Here is a 14,319-nt window from a genome sequence, read left to right on the forward strand (position 1 = left end):
TTGGTAGTACCCACCCGCAGATTGAACCTCCTATCTCAATGAGGACCATACCAGTAAAGCCAGGGGTCAATTTGTGAATACCCATCCAATCATCCAGTTTCCTGTTTGATGGAAGACAATCTATAACACTGCTTAGTTTGCATTGGGAGTCTCCCAGTTGTGAGGAAGGCACAGAGCAATGCATTTGTTGTTCTCCCTTGTTATATTTTTTCTGATGGTGAGGATTTAGATCCGTGGTTCTAGTATTTGTGGGACTATTTGTTTTGTGGAGATACAAAAGATCCAGAGAACTGGTTCCTTTTTGGATTGGAAGGTAAGGCATACATCTCCTCTCAGGAGTCTATAAGATACTGAATGATGGAATAATACTTTCAGTCTTTTCTGGTATTTTAGGGTTTTTAAGTCATTGACTTCTTAGTTAGGAACACTGTGGCCTTTCTAGTAGTTTGATGTGTATGTTGAGGTATATCCCAAAGGGGGTATCATATTCAATAATTGGCCTAATCAATGATGAATACAATGGGACAATGGCCTTTGGATCTGGAAGATGTTTTTTAATGATCAGCTGTGCTAAGCAGAAGGAATTCCTAATTGCTGTCAATATGTGATGTTCAAAGGAGAGGGAATTATCAACTCATGCACCGAGGTCTCTAACAATCTTCTCATTTTGTTGTGGGGTATTGTCTATATGCTGCAGGGAGGTATGGTTTACCAAATGTGACTATATTACACTTTCTAGCAATTAATTTAAACCCCTCGTTATCACTCCAGGTGTTTACAAGTGCAAGTTTGTGTTGTAAGGCTTGGGTGTCAGAGGGTGCCTTGTGAATGACTCCCAGCTTGCAGTCCTATGAAAGCTTGCTCAGCCAGAAGTCCTGGCTTGTGGTCTGGTGGTCAGAAAAGTAAATGCCAAAGGAAAGGAGTCCCAGCACAGAACCCTGAGGAGCACCACTGGTTGTCTTCATACTCTCCAGTGAGGCACCTGCTACCTACACAGCCTGGGTTCTGTTCCTAAGCCAGTTTTCTATCCCTATTACCATATAGGGATTTATTTATAATGCAATTTACTTGTTAACTTGTATGCTGTCATGGGATATAGTATCAAAGGCCTTGGCCAGGTCCAGGTATACCATGTGTACAGTATGGCTGCTGCCAACAGCTTCTGTTATTTTTTCAAAAAAGTTAACCGGATTCATTAGACAGGATCTATCTTTAACAGAGCCAAGCTGCTGTGGGTCTATCCTGTGGATTTTTAATGTTCTAGCTAATCAAATTAGTTATAATGTGCTCCCCAGGTTTGCACATGACACTTGTCAGGCTGATGGACCTGTAATTCTTGGGGTCAGTGGTGGGGTCACACTTGTGGAATGCCATCAAGACTCCTATGTGTCAAACTTCAGCAACAAAGTCAGTGGGTGAACTCATGTTAAATAGATTAAGGAGTAGCTGCATGAGGGCCTCCTTGTTACTGTTTACTAAATAGCCAGGTGTATTATCATGTCCCATGGAGAAGTCTTTTTAGTCTTAGCCAGCACCTTTAGGATATGATCCTAGGTATTGATGTGGGTCTTAGGGCTTCAGGGACAAGTGGCTTTGAATAGTCATTTCCAGGGAGAAGATGGCACTGAATCTGTTAAGTAGCTTGTTGACAATGTCTTCCAGGCCAGAATAGGTGGTACCATCTTGAACACATTTTGAGCAATGTTGAGTGTTCTTTCTTAGTTTCCTAATATAACTAAAGAAGATATTGTAGCTGTCCTTAGCGTCTGATGCTAACCTCAGTTCATGGGCTGTTCCAATATTCATAATAGTTCTTTTTCATTTTTTAAGTTCTTTTCAAGTTTTTAGACACATTTCTACTGTTATCCTTTACTCTGAGGACCCTTAGACCTGCTAAATACTTTAAATAGCTTTTTTGGTTTACTTTTGCTGACAAATTTATTTATGTTGTTGGACCATCAGGGTGGTTTGCTTTTAAATTTCCAATTGTATTGAGATGTGGTACGAGGTACTCATAGGTACTCTCAGTTCTATACATTTATCTAAATTGACATAGAATTATGTTGTGCATTTTCCTGATGAGGTGATATCTGGCGTTATGCTGGAATAAGTGAATCTTGTAACTTCATCATAGAATTTAATGAGATTTGTACAAATCAAAGCAATTCTTAGCTAGCTTAACAATAATCACCAAAATAGTGTACAACTGTTACAATAAACTCTGTAAGAACACAAGCTCTACTTATTTCAGGTGTCTCAATGCATCAAATTTGGTGAAAAATTGTCACAGTCAGTAGTGTGGTAAGTTAGCATGTAGCAAGGGTGTAGCTAGGCATACTCTTTGTACTCAACTGAGTGCAATTTTCTGTACATTAGTTTGAGAAACCATATTTTATTTATGCCATACTATGTCCAAACTGTCTAAACTAATGCCTGCAAAAGAGTTCCATAGATTGAAAAAATATGTGTAATAGTTTTAGAGGGAAAGTGATGCAAGCATTTATTAAACGAGGGGAGGATGTTTCAATATTTCAAATGACAGGTTTGTTGGGGAGAAATAGTAAGATCACACGTTTACGAAACTGTATTCTCTGGCTACACACTTGGTGTGTAACAGCTTATATCAAATGAGCCTTAAACAGCAAAATATCATTTATAGATTATTTTCTGATATGTGAACAAATAATCAACTTATCAACTATACTGAGAAATTGTTGTTGTGACTTTTTTTTATTTGTACACACAGTTTAATTTCCATCACAAACACAAAAAATGGTTTGTCACTGAATGGCTAAGAAATGACATCTGGTGACTATAGTATAAGGAAGAGATTGAATAATGTTATAAAAAGGCCATTGAATAAGCATTATTCAAGTATTGCATCAAGAAAATAATCTCAAAAAAAAAAAAAAAAAAAAAAGAAAAGTGGTTGTGAAATTAAGAATACTGAAGGTGAACAGAAGTATTTAGTGCTACCTAATGCATCTAGAGCCAAAACATATGGGTTGTCATTTACTGGCACTAGAAAAGCTTAAATCAAAATTTCTCACAGAGATTACAGAAACTGTGTAGAATTATCTGAAGCACAAGGTATTAGTGATTGCAGAATAATACTGATTTCACAGAAGGAAATAAAGTAGAAAAGAAAGCATATATTGACTGTGTGCCAGAACTGAGTACAATAGTAGGGCGGGCATTTCCAGATGGGAAGGGGGATTAACTGAAGCATTACAAGACAGATGTGTGTCACACATCTTAAAATACATGAAAAGGGCTACTGTCAAAGAAAGACATAATACTAGATAAGGCAGAGAACTTTGAGTGAGTACAGATACATTTGCAAGAGATGTTACTGAGTTTCTTCAAGATGTAACTGAGTGCACATACCAATAAAATACATGCATGCTCAAATTTACAGAAACACACATATTTTCATTGTGGAGTAACATTACATAATGCTAGGGGCTCAAATTTAATTGAAAGACTGTAGGGAATGCCATAAGAAATCCCATATTTAATGAATGTATACACAGAGGGGTGGTAAAATCAGCATGTGTAGTAAACGTACAATATACCATCTGCATAATCTGGGCAAATGAGACACTTTAACTAATTCAGTGGAAGTGCAAAAGTGATATAAAATATACGTAGGAGGAAGTATTCTGTTTAGAATTCTGTAGAATAACTGAAAAGTGAAAATGACCACAGAAGTATATACCACCCTGGAAGCAAGAGGATTGAAACTGATGGTAGAATTGGATATGGGGACAGCATTATCCATTATTTTAGTCTCTAGTGATAAGGAAATTATTTTGGACATAAAACTGAAAATGCTAAAAGTGCAATTAAAGGCAAATGCTGGTTATAAATGGTAATTAAAACTCAGATGCAAGATTTATTTCTGTAAAGAATGCTATTGACCATTTCATTGGAGAAAATGGATATGTTGTGAACTGGTGTTCTTTTAGGAAACTGAATATGCCATCAGAAAGTGGAGATAGAACCATGGTAATGAGGCTATCATAACTGACATTATCAGCAAAATATGGTATGGCCAAGGTAATAGGGACATTGAAAAGCATGAAGTTTATGAATGGATATGCTCTTTTAAAAAACTGAGTACATCATCAGAAAATGGAGGTAATAAAACCATGTTAAGGAAGCTATCACAATTATCAACAATAAAACATGGTATGGCCACAGTAATAGGGACAGTGAAAAGCATGAAAGCAAAGTCTGAGCTGGAAGAGAATAGTTGTTCTGAATACACAAACATCCATAGTTATCATATACAGTCAGACCTAAAGTGTAACTGGGGTTGCTGAAGCTATGAAATATTGGAATACTGTCTGTGGCAAAAATGAGTAAGATATTTTAAACCATAACAGTATAAACTTTTTTATGAATTTCTCAAAATCACATTGTTTATTGAAACAAGGTGGACTGAAGTCTGAAACTGGAACAAGGTGATGAAAAGTGTATTGAACTGAAACATCAAATCACCATGAGGCAGAGTCTATGGACACCATTTATGTAGTTGGTTGCATCACTGTTTCAAATATAATCAACTCCAGGATTACTGAATGTCAGGGGTAAAGGGATATTTCGTTCACAGCTGTCCTTTGTTTCAAATCACAAGTTAATCAGAATGAGATCACAGAACTAGATGGCATTGCCATAACAGCTAGCATACTTACAGCTGAAAATGGAAGAATCAAGTAAGCAATTGTTTGCCATTAACATAAACAAAGACTTGTTTTGAAACTGTAATTAGTATCAGTCATTTTGAAGATGGCAAATGATCACACACTTAGGAAATTCTGTATATGCAGGGTTACCTTGCTGATATCATGTTGGCAGGCAGAGTTAATGAAAATTATTTGAGCAGTTTATGAATGGTCATAGGCAGTATAAAAGAGAAGGGTTTCAAGCCAACAGGAACAAATATGAGTTTTTCGATAGGTAAATTTCTTATTCTGTGCATGTAATTGACAATAATAGGTGACATAATGAAAGACAGGATGGAGACCATGTTAAAGGCACCTAAACATCACAGTCTTCTACAGCTATGGTCATTTATATGAGTGGTGAATGGCTACTGCAATAATTTACTAAACCTCTTGATGATTTGTCAGATGACTTGTTCCTAGATGGCTCTGAATGGGAATGGACAGAAACATGTGAGTCAGCATTCTAGGTGACTAAAGAGATAACAGATCTGGACAAGGTACTTTAAGTGATTTTGCTAACATGAGATGCTATGCCTTATGGAACAGGTGGTGACCTATGCCATGCACTTCAGTATGCTTTGGAGAGACTTGTAGCACTTGCTTCATATTTTGTTAAAAAAATTAACTTAATCTGGGGAATAGAAAACTTTAATCAATATTTGTGTAAAAATGGATTCCCATTGGAGATGTATAACTTGATTACAATGACTATTTTAATCTAAGGAGTAATGACTGTAGCCCAGCTAAAGAGCCAAATCACTTCAGACCCATTGGATATGTTCTTTTACAGTGGTAAACGAACAGCTGCCAGTGACAGTCATACTAAGGGAGACAAGAAATGTCCCAGTTCTGTTGCAAGAATATGGGATTTTCATAAAAGCGTATCCTAAAAGGTATGATTGGTTATATCTTGCATTTGCATCAAGGGAGGTCAGTTATTCACATATTAAGGAACACTGATATGTGGCTCCATCCATCCATCCATCCATCCATCCATCCATCCATCCATCCGCAGTTCCTTTTTCACATTTTTGCACATGGGTCAAGATGTAACTTCAGCAGTTATATTCAAATAGAGCTAGTGTTCACACCACTGGGTGGCTAGCCCTGCCGTGGTTGTATGACAAGCAGTCATGCACACTCACACCTACAGCCATTTTGGAGTGTCCAAACTACCTACTGCATGTCTTTGGAATGTGGGAGGAGACCGAAGCACCCAGAGAAAACCCAAGAGAACACAGCAAGGGCATGCAAACTCTGCAGAGAAGCCATGCTGTGTGGGCCTAGTGTGGAAATTTGAAATGTACACTTATTTGTCAAAGGTGAATTCTCAACACTCAGTACTGTGATGCTTGTGTGATCAGAAAACGCAATCTATGATGTTAGTGATAGTGGTTTGTTGACCAAGATTGTTGTGGTCAAAAATGTCTCTTTCTCAAATATGTAGCAACCTTGACAATTGAAATAAGGTTTGGGATGGTGGGACTGAACTTCCCTGCATGGGAGACATGGAGAAGCTTTCCTTGTTGATCCTTTGTTGACATCTGAATGTTTATGCTGCATGTGTTAGCACACTGGTGTTCACAAATTAAACATTAAACAATAGTGATATACCAGGTAATTCCTCCTAAGTTACACAATAGTCATATACCAGGTAATTCCTCCTAAGTTACAATAGTCATATACCAGGTAATTCCTCCTGAGTTACAGTAGTCACATACCAGGTAATTCCTCCTAAGTTACAATAGTCATATATCAGGTAATTCCTCCTAAGTTACAGTAGTCATATAATAGGTAATTCCTCCTAAGTTACAATAGTCATATACCAAGTAATTTCTCCTGAGTTACAATAGTCATATACCAAGTAATTCCTCCTGAGTTACAGTAGTCATATACCAGGTAATTCCTCCTAAGTTACAATAGTCATGTAACAGGTAATTCCTCCTAATTTACAATAGTCATATAACAGGTAATTCCTCCTAAGTTACAATAGTCATATACTAGGTAATTCCTCCTAAGTTACAATAGTCATATACCAGGTAATTCCTCCTAAGTTACAATAGTCATATAACAGGTAATTCCTCCTAAGTTACAATAGTCATATAACAGGTAATTCCTCCTAAGTTACAATAGCCATATAACAGGCAATTCCTCCTAAGTTACAATAGTCATATAGTAGGTAATTCCTCCTAAGTTACAGTAGTCATATACCAGGTAATTCCTCCTAAGTTACAGCAGTCATATACCAGGTAATTCCTCCTAAGTTACAATAGTCATATACCAGGTAATTCCTCCTAAGTTACAATAGCCATATAACAGGTAATTCCTCCTAAGTTACAATAGTCATATAATAGGTAATTCCTCCTAAGTTACAGTAGTCATATACCAGGTAATTCCTCCTAAGTTACAGTAGTCACATACCAGGTAATTCCTCTTAAGTTACAATAGTCATATACCAGGTAATTCCTCCTAAGTTACAATAGTCATATAACAGGTAATTCTTCCTAAGTAATGTACTAGGGTGTTAGGCAGTACCTGAGAGGAACAGTTAAGGAATGTGAAAAAGAAGCCTGCAACTCTTAGCTTTCAGTTGTGGCTTGGAAGAAGCAAGTAAATTAAACGTTTTAAGGTGTGCTACATGGTACAAAATGTAGTACTACAGGCATGTTTGTAGACTTTGGAACTCCCATAAACAGAATGTAACTGTATCCATAATTATTAGTAGGGTCACTTATAGTCTTATTGTTCTTAGTTGCTATTGCTGTGGCTGAACACTCTTAACGGCCAGAAGTTATCTGTATGGAATTAATAGCTATTGAGAAGAATTCCAAAGTTTTCACACACTAGGATAAATAAATATAAATAAATAAAAAGAAATGTCCAGTGATCTTAATCTAACTTTACTTCAAAAGAGTTTAAATCTTCATAAATCAGATGAGAAAGTACTTCTCATCTGCTTCATATTTTCAAGTTATAAGTGGATTTACAAAAATGTTTATCCAAACAATCAAGGAAATATCAAAGCTATAAACCTGAATCCCCTTTGGGGAAAATGTCATCCCCAGTAATTATCACATTAATAACAATGTACTAAGCATGCAGTCAGTCGTGAGGGACTTGGGCACCCAGGTTGACAGCAACCTGACTTTTGACCACCATGTTGCCTCCATTGTACAGAAGGCTTTCTACATGGCCTACCTCATAAGTAAGGGTATTTCATCCAGGAACAAGGAGGTCATAACATCCCTGTACTCCTCCCTTATCAGACACATTATCGAGTACAATGCCCTCTTTGGCATGTACCTTGCCAAGCACATGCATCAGTTGGAGAGACCACAGAGGTTCCTGACCAGGAAAGTCCAGGGTGTCAAACACCTATCCTATACAGATAGGCTAAAAGCCCTATCATTCTACTCTGTCTCATACAGACTGCTCAGAGGTGACCTGTGTCTGGCATACAAGGCCATTTCAGACCCAGCCTTGATGGAGTTGCGGCATATCCGTAAGACAAACTCCACTCGCACAACCTGCACACAAGACCTTAACCTGGTCTGTGACATTAATAGAACTTGCTGGCAGGATAGATTTGTGTCCCAAAGACTCCCCATCTGTGGGATACACTCCCTCTCCATTTCAAGCAGAGTACCTCTCTAGCCCTCTTTAAGAGAAACCTGGACAACTGGATGGGAAACAGAAAATACACCCCTGAGATCCCACCTGTGTCCCTGCTGGACAGGGGAAACAGGTGCTGACTTTGAGGGAACATGAGCAAAATTCTTGGCTAGGCTTATAAGGACCTCCGTGCCAATAGCCTAGTATCATCCTATGAACCTATGAACTTATGAACAAACCACTGCCGCTTATGAAGTGCATTTCTGTTAGTGTATTGAAATGCAGTGCATGTGGTGCAATGTTATTTATAAAGTAGAACTTGAGATCAAGTATGCTGATCTTTGGAAACCTCCTATTCAACTGACAGTACATACCTAGTAGTTTGAGCATATGAGCAGGATGCTAAATAGGTTTTTGTCCTTTGGAAAGTATGTATGTATACATAATAAATGGAAACCAGGCTAAATTGTGACATAAGCATGGCCTTTACTGTGTATAGTTGATTTAGTAGACAGTACAATATGACGGTATGTTTACTGATTTTGAAACAATTGTCTGCTAAGATGTTTAATGCCAGCTACAAGAAGACTGGCTATTTAATGGAAAACCAGATGACAAAAGCTGTGTCAGAAGATGAATGTCTGCCTTTAGCTATACATTGAAATGGATGGCTAGTCAGAACCATCATCAAAGAGAGGTGAAAGGAAATAGCAGTATTTGGATATCCTACCTAGATGCACATTAGGAAGGAAGACAAGAGCCTTACCAAAACAAGAATGGATAATTCACTGAAGTACTCCAAAAAGGACTAACGTCCATTACTAGATACAGAGATAAAAGGATAACAACACAGGTTATTCATAGTCTAGATACACAGATAAAAGTATAACAACACAGGCTATTCATAGTCCAAACATATAGGTACTGATCCAAAAGAGCTGTAGCATGATGACTACTTTTGAAGTGATTTAATTTCTTGGGCCTACACAGACTTCTTATCCAAGTCAAGTGGAGCTCCAAATGTTGATTTTAAGGCTGCATGAGAAGACCACCCTCCTCAGAACTGATAGAGCCCATGAGAGATGAAATTATTTAATGAAGTAGAAAAAATAAGGTGTGTATATAGGTGATTAGTGGCATTAAGCTAAAGTAGTGCTGAATTAAGAGATACTGTTGTCAACTTTAATACCTTTGCAGAATGAAACAAAGTGAATAGCATTTACAGAATAGCATTGTTTATACACTGTTGCTGTAAGGAAAACCTCTGCATTTAAAATTGTCTTGCAATTGATTCCCTGGCTATAAAACTTAATTGTAAGAAAATGTAGCTGATCTAGGCACTAATGTGTATATTCAATGCCCCCATGTGATTGGATGTGTCTTTCCTGTAATATCAAACCACAAAACACCATGGCTCATGTTCCAGTACTTCACTGGACAGCATGTCTTTACTGATGCAAACAACATTGACTTTGAGAATTACTCTAGACAGTATTGTGGACACAGTTACTGTTCTCTCTTATGTGTGGTCATGCATTTGTCATTTCCTACTGTCTTTCCTTTTCTACCCCCTGATAATACCTAAATAACTGAGGTTATAAAACATGTCCCAATAAGTAAAATATTTACAGAAGTTGCTTTAAAAAAGTTTGAAACAATCTTACAGCACTGTCCTCCACTCAAAGTTACATCCAAAATAATTAACTTTGTCATGAACTACGTACAAATTAGATCTTTTATCAATAAATCTGTATTAACAGGTAGAATCTGGAAGTCAAAAGAAGTGTACAGAAATAATTATTCTTTAAAGTCCAACAGTTTGCATAATAAAATCAGACCGCTCATCAATAAATCTATAATAATGTGCAGAACCTGGGAGATAACAGGAGAACACAGAAATAATTTTCTTTTTCTAAAGTCACATGTTTGCATTTGATGAAATACTCCTCAATTCAAAGACTTTCTCAACTCTGAGTTTGAACTCCTTGGCAAGTAAAATATCACATTTAGTTTAATGCAAATCCTGAATAAATGTAAACATTTTTGCATCATTTTTCTACAAGTAAAAATCAGATTGGTCATCAGCAAGGCTAAACCAAAAAAAAAAAAAAACAGAGAAAAAATGTCTTCACATCAAAGAATACAACTGCACCATTGTTACAAAATATTAACTGCTTTGTTAATAGCTTAATAACTTTCACCCATTTAAAGTATCGGACTCCATCAGACCCTAAAACACTCTTAATCACATTTAAATAACATGTCAAAAACAAGTCACCTGGTAATCCTTACAATCACACAACTCCATTAAATAAAATATGTATACATGAAATATTGAAGAAATAAATATAAAAATTAACCACATGTAACACTCTTTTGAAATTCATATCAAGTCTGCAACTTTACCGATCGAAACTTAAAGACATTCAAAATACTAATGCCTTCATTGAAACCAGCTGGCCATCTCATGGTGTCAGTTCTAACATGCCAACATTGTTTCTCTATGTCCTAATAAGATTCTCCAATCACCTTCTCATGAGGAAACTTCGACTGTTTTCAAGTACATTAAATAAAAATCAATAATAATTTCTACATTTTAGATTGTCTCAAGTGAGAGCACTTTTCTGAACATTTTTAGAAATAGAATAAACATGCTGGTAAATTTTCTTGTAAAAATAATTTTCAGTTTTCCCAGTATAAAATGCCCTAGGATTATACAACACTAGGTAAACAATTCCAAAAGTAGAACAATTATATTTTCCTGCTTTTCTCCAACTAGAAATACAATCAAAAATATCACCACGCTGAAATACAGTAATGAAACAACACTGATTACAATGCCTACATTTTTTTTACAGTTACTAATGCCAAATTTTCTATGGTGATTGATTTCTAACAGGATCTATACATTAGGTCTCTTAATGTAAGCATTTTGAGGCACATCCCCAATAAGTTCAGCATGAAATCATAAATGCTAAAATATTGATCGATGTTTTATAAATATCTCTTTGATGGCCCTACTGTCAAAAGGGAGAACAAAAGGACTTTTATATGACCCACTCATTGAACCATCTGATGCCTTCAAGGCTTAATATAATGTGGTGATGCCCTTAAATAAAATCAGACCGTACGTACACATAATCATGTTTAGAAACAATGGCAGCTGCTAAATTATCACTCACAGAAGAAGAAAAATGGAAAGAAAAGTGGAAAAATTATCCATTACAGGGATACAGTCTCTTCTTTGTCTTTAGACCATATTTAGGTGTGTGTGTAACACTGGCATATTAGGTTCATAGGTGATTATTAGGCTAATAGCCCTAGGGCGGCCTTTTTAATTCCAGCCATGCTTCTCAAGTGCATCTGACAAGGTTTGACACCCTTGAACTAGTTGTCGCCTCACAGTAAGATGCTGTCCAGTTCGATTCTCAGCTAGAGCGTCTTCTGCGTGGAGACATGCGTGAATGGGCATACCTTCGTTGAAGGTTGTGCGTCAGGCCTGGCAAGCCGGTACGTAAAAATCAACTGTCAATCATTAGCAGACTGGAGTTCCGCTGTTGCGACCCCTAACCAGGAAAAGCCAAAAGACACAAACAAATAATTGATTTATAGGTTCATATGTGATTACTAGGCTAATAGCACAAGAGCCCTTATAAGCCTAGCCAGTAATACTCAGGATATGACAATATAGGTTCATATGTTCATAGATTAGTACTAAGCTAACTGCCCTTGTGAGCCATTTTAAGCTTAGCCAATTATTCCTTGTGAGACTCAAACCCTGCACCTTGTGTTTGTAAGGCAAACACCTTAACCATTAGGCCACCCTCCCAACCCCAGATATAACAATATTATATTTTAATTCCTCAGATATGGGATGGGGTAGTATCAGGGTAGTGGATATTTAAGTTTTGGAGCCCTAAGTCATTTCATAGACAGGTCTACAAGCGAATACTAAACGACAAACTTGGGAAAAAATGAAAAAAGTTCCAAAACACAGATGAAGGACACTCCATTTAATAAAAAATTAAAAACATTTAAAATAAGTGGTTTCATTTCAAACCTTTTTAAAACTTCATCTGTCTAACAGAAACATAGGTGATCAACCGGGGTAAATTTTTGATCCCCCATCCATTCATCCAAGTTATACTTGAATTGAGTTAGGAAAGAACTCTGCTTCACATGGATGAGAAGTCTGTTCTTGAGTACTGGTGGTCTCTGAGACACATACCTGTCCCTCCAACATAGGGTTGCCACCCCTCCATCTTTTGTCTGGACTATCTGGAAATCAAATTGATTCTTCAGTAGTCCGGAAAACACTGTACAAACTCTGGTATTCTGTTTCAAAAAAAGGAAACAGACTAACAGAGTTTGTAAATCGGCTGATTTACTATGCTTTTTTACAGAAAAGCATAGTAAATCAGCTGAAAGCAGGCATCAGGAATGGAAAAAGATTGCGTTCCCCACCAGGTGATGTCACAGTGATGTCACAAAGTGGGCAGAATGTGGGCGAGAGAGAGGATGGGGATGGGTGGGTTACTTGTGATGCAAGGGGTGTGGCCTTACTCTGGTTTTAGTCACAACAAAAAGTGGCAACCCTACTCCAACATGTCCTGCTGATGTTGCAGATGAGGTTTAGGTCCCTAGATTGGGTAATTCTGATACTGTTTGTTTTGTGGATGTGCAACACGTTCATCAGAGTGGGATCAGAGGATGCTTTGTAGGCCAGGCATAGATTACTCCTCAGTGGTCTGTAGGAGACAAAGTACAGGGATGGGGCTTTAAAGTGGTTTTCGCATGACATGTTGTTTACACCCTGTATCTTTGTGGTGAGGAGCATCTATGGATGCTCCAGTGGTTGCATATGCCTGTTCCGGTACATACAAAAGGGGGCATTGTACTCAATGATTGGTCTGACGTGGGGCAAGTACAGCAAAACAATGACATCCTTGGATTTTGATGACATACCCTTGCTTTTAAACACACAATATAGAATGGTTACTGTCTACATATGCTCACAAATCCTAACTACTGCATCTACTCTTCTGGCATATTACCAATGTGGTAGTTTCCAGGGGTAGCCATATTTCCAAAGGATACTATTATGCATTTATTGGCAATGAGTTTTATACAGTTGCTCTAGCACCAGTTATTGGTGTCAGATCTTCTTGGAGGATACGTGTGCCTTTGGGGGATTCTATGCCTGAACCGAATTTGCAATCTTCTGCAAACTTGGTCAGCTAGAGGCTTTTGATGCTGGCCTTGACATCAGAAAAGTAAATGTCAAAAAGTTATGATTCCAGCACTGAGCCTTGAGGAACTGTTGTAATGACTGACCTTTTTTTGTAGAGGCTATCTCTCCTTCCTAACATCTTGGGTCCTGTCTTTAAAACAGTTGGCTATCCAGTGGGTGACATAGGGATTTATACCTAATTTTGTGAGTTTGTCTACAATGCCCAGGTGGGGCATTTGTGTCAAATGCTTTGGCCAGGTCAAGGTAGACAGTATGCACCATTTTGCCCCATCCATTGTTTTGGTGATTTTCTTGAAGAAGTCGATCAGATGAGTACGCATGACCTGCCCTTGATGAAACCCAACTGGGTTGAATCCAGTGTTTGAAGGATTCATAAGTCACTGAAATTCTTTCCATGGCTACAGTCTGCTATTGGCCAGTAGTAATCCTGTTACCATGGAAATGTTTTAAAAACAAAGCAGTGTAAGAAACTTCTCTGTGTGGAAAATTTTCAATCCATATATATCTAGTTAATCACTGTATATTAAACAGATCAGATAATGGTAGTAGAAGTAGCGAACTTAAACTCATCCTAAGTCAGAAAAATAATAAAAATATATACAATATATAATTTGAATTATTGCACAGAATTATTAAGTATTCAAAAGTAATCCAAGCAGGGTAGGCAGTCTGTTTCCAGTCGAAAATCCTTTATTATGTACACAAACAAACAGTCCAAGTAAAACA

At 37.3% G+C, this 14,319-nt stretch overlaps 1 protein-coding gene across 1 annotated transcript in view; it reads left to right on the forward strand.

Moving 5' to 3' along the window:
* The window catches only part of LOC122793613 (neuroblastoma suppressor of tumorigenicity 1), a 359,029-nt gene that overhangs the window by 87,326 nt on the left and 257,384 nt on the right, over positions 1-14,319 (forward strand). The gene's annotated exons all lie outside the window — the stretch shown is intronic.

Source organism: Protopterus annectens, chromosome 2.part0, assembly GCF_019279795.1.
Source record: "Protopterus annectens isolate FY-2018-M chromosome 2.part0, PAN1.0, whole genome shotgun sequence".
Lineage (NCBI taxonomy): Eukaryota > Metazoa > Chordata > Ceratodontiformes > Protopteridae > Protopterus > Protopterus annectens.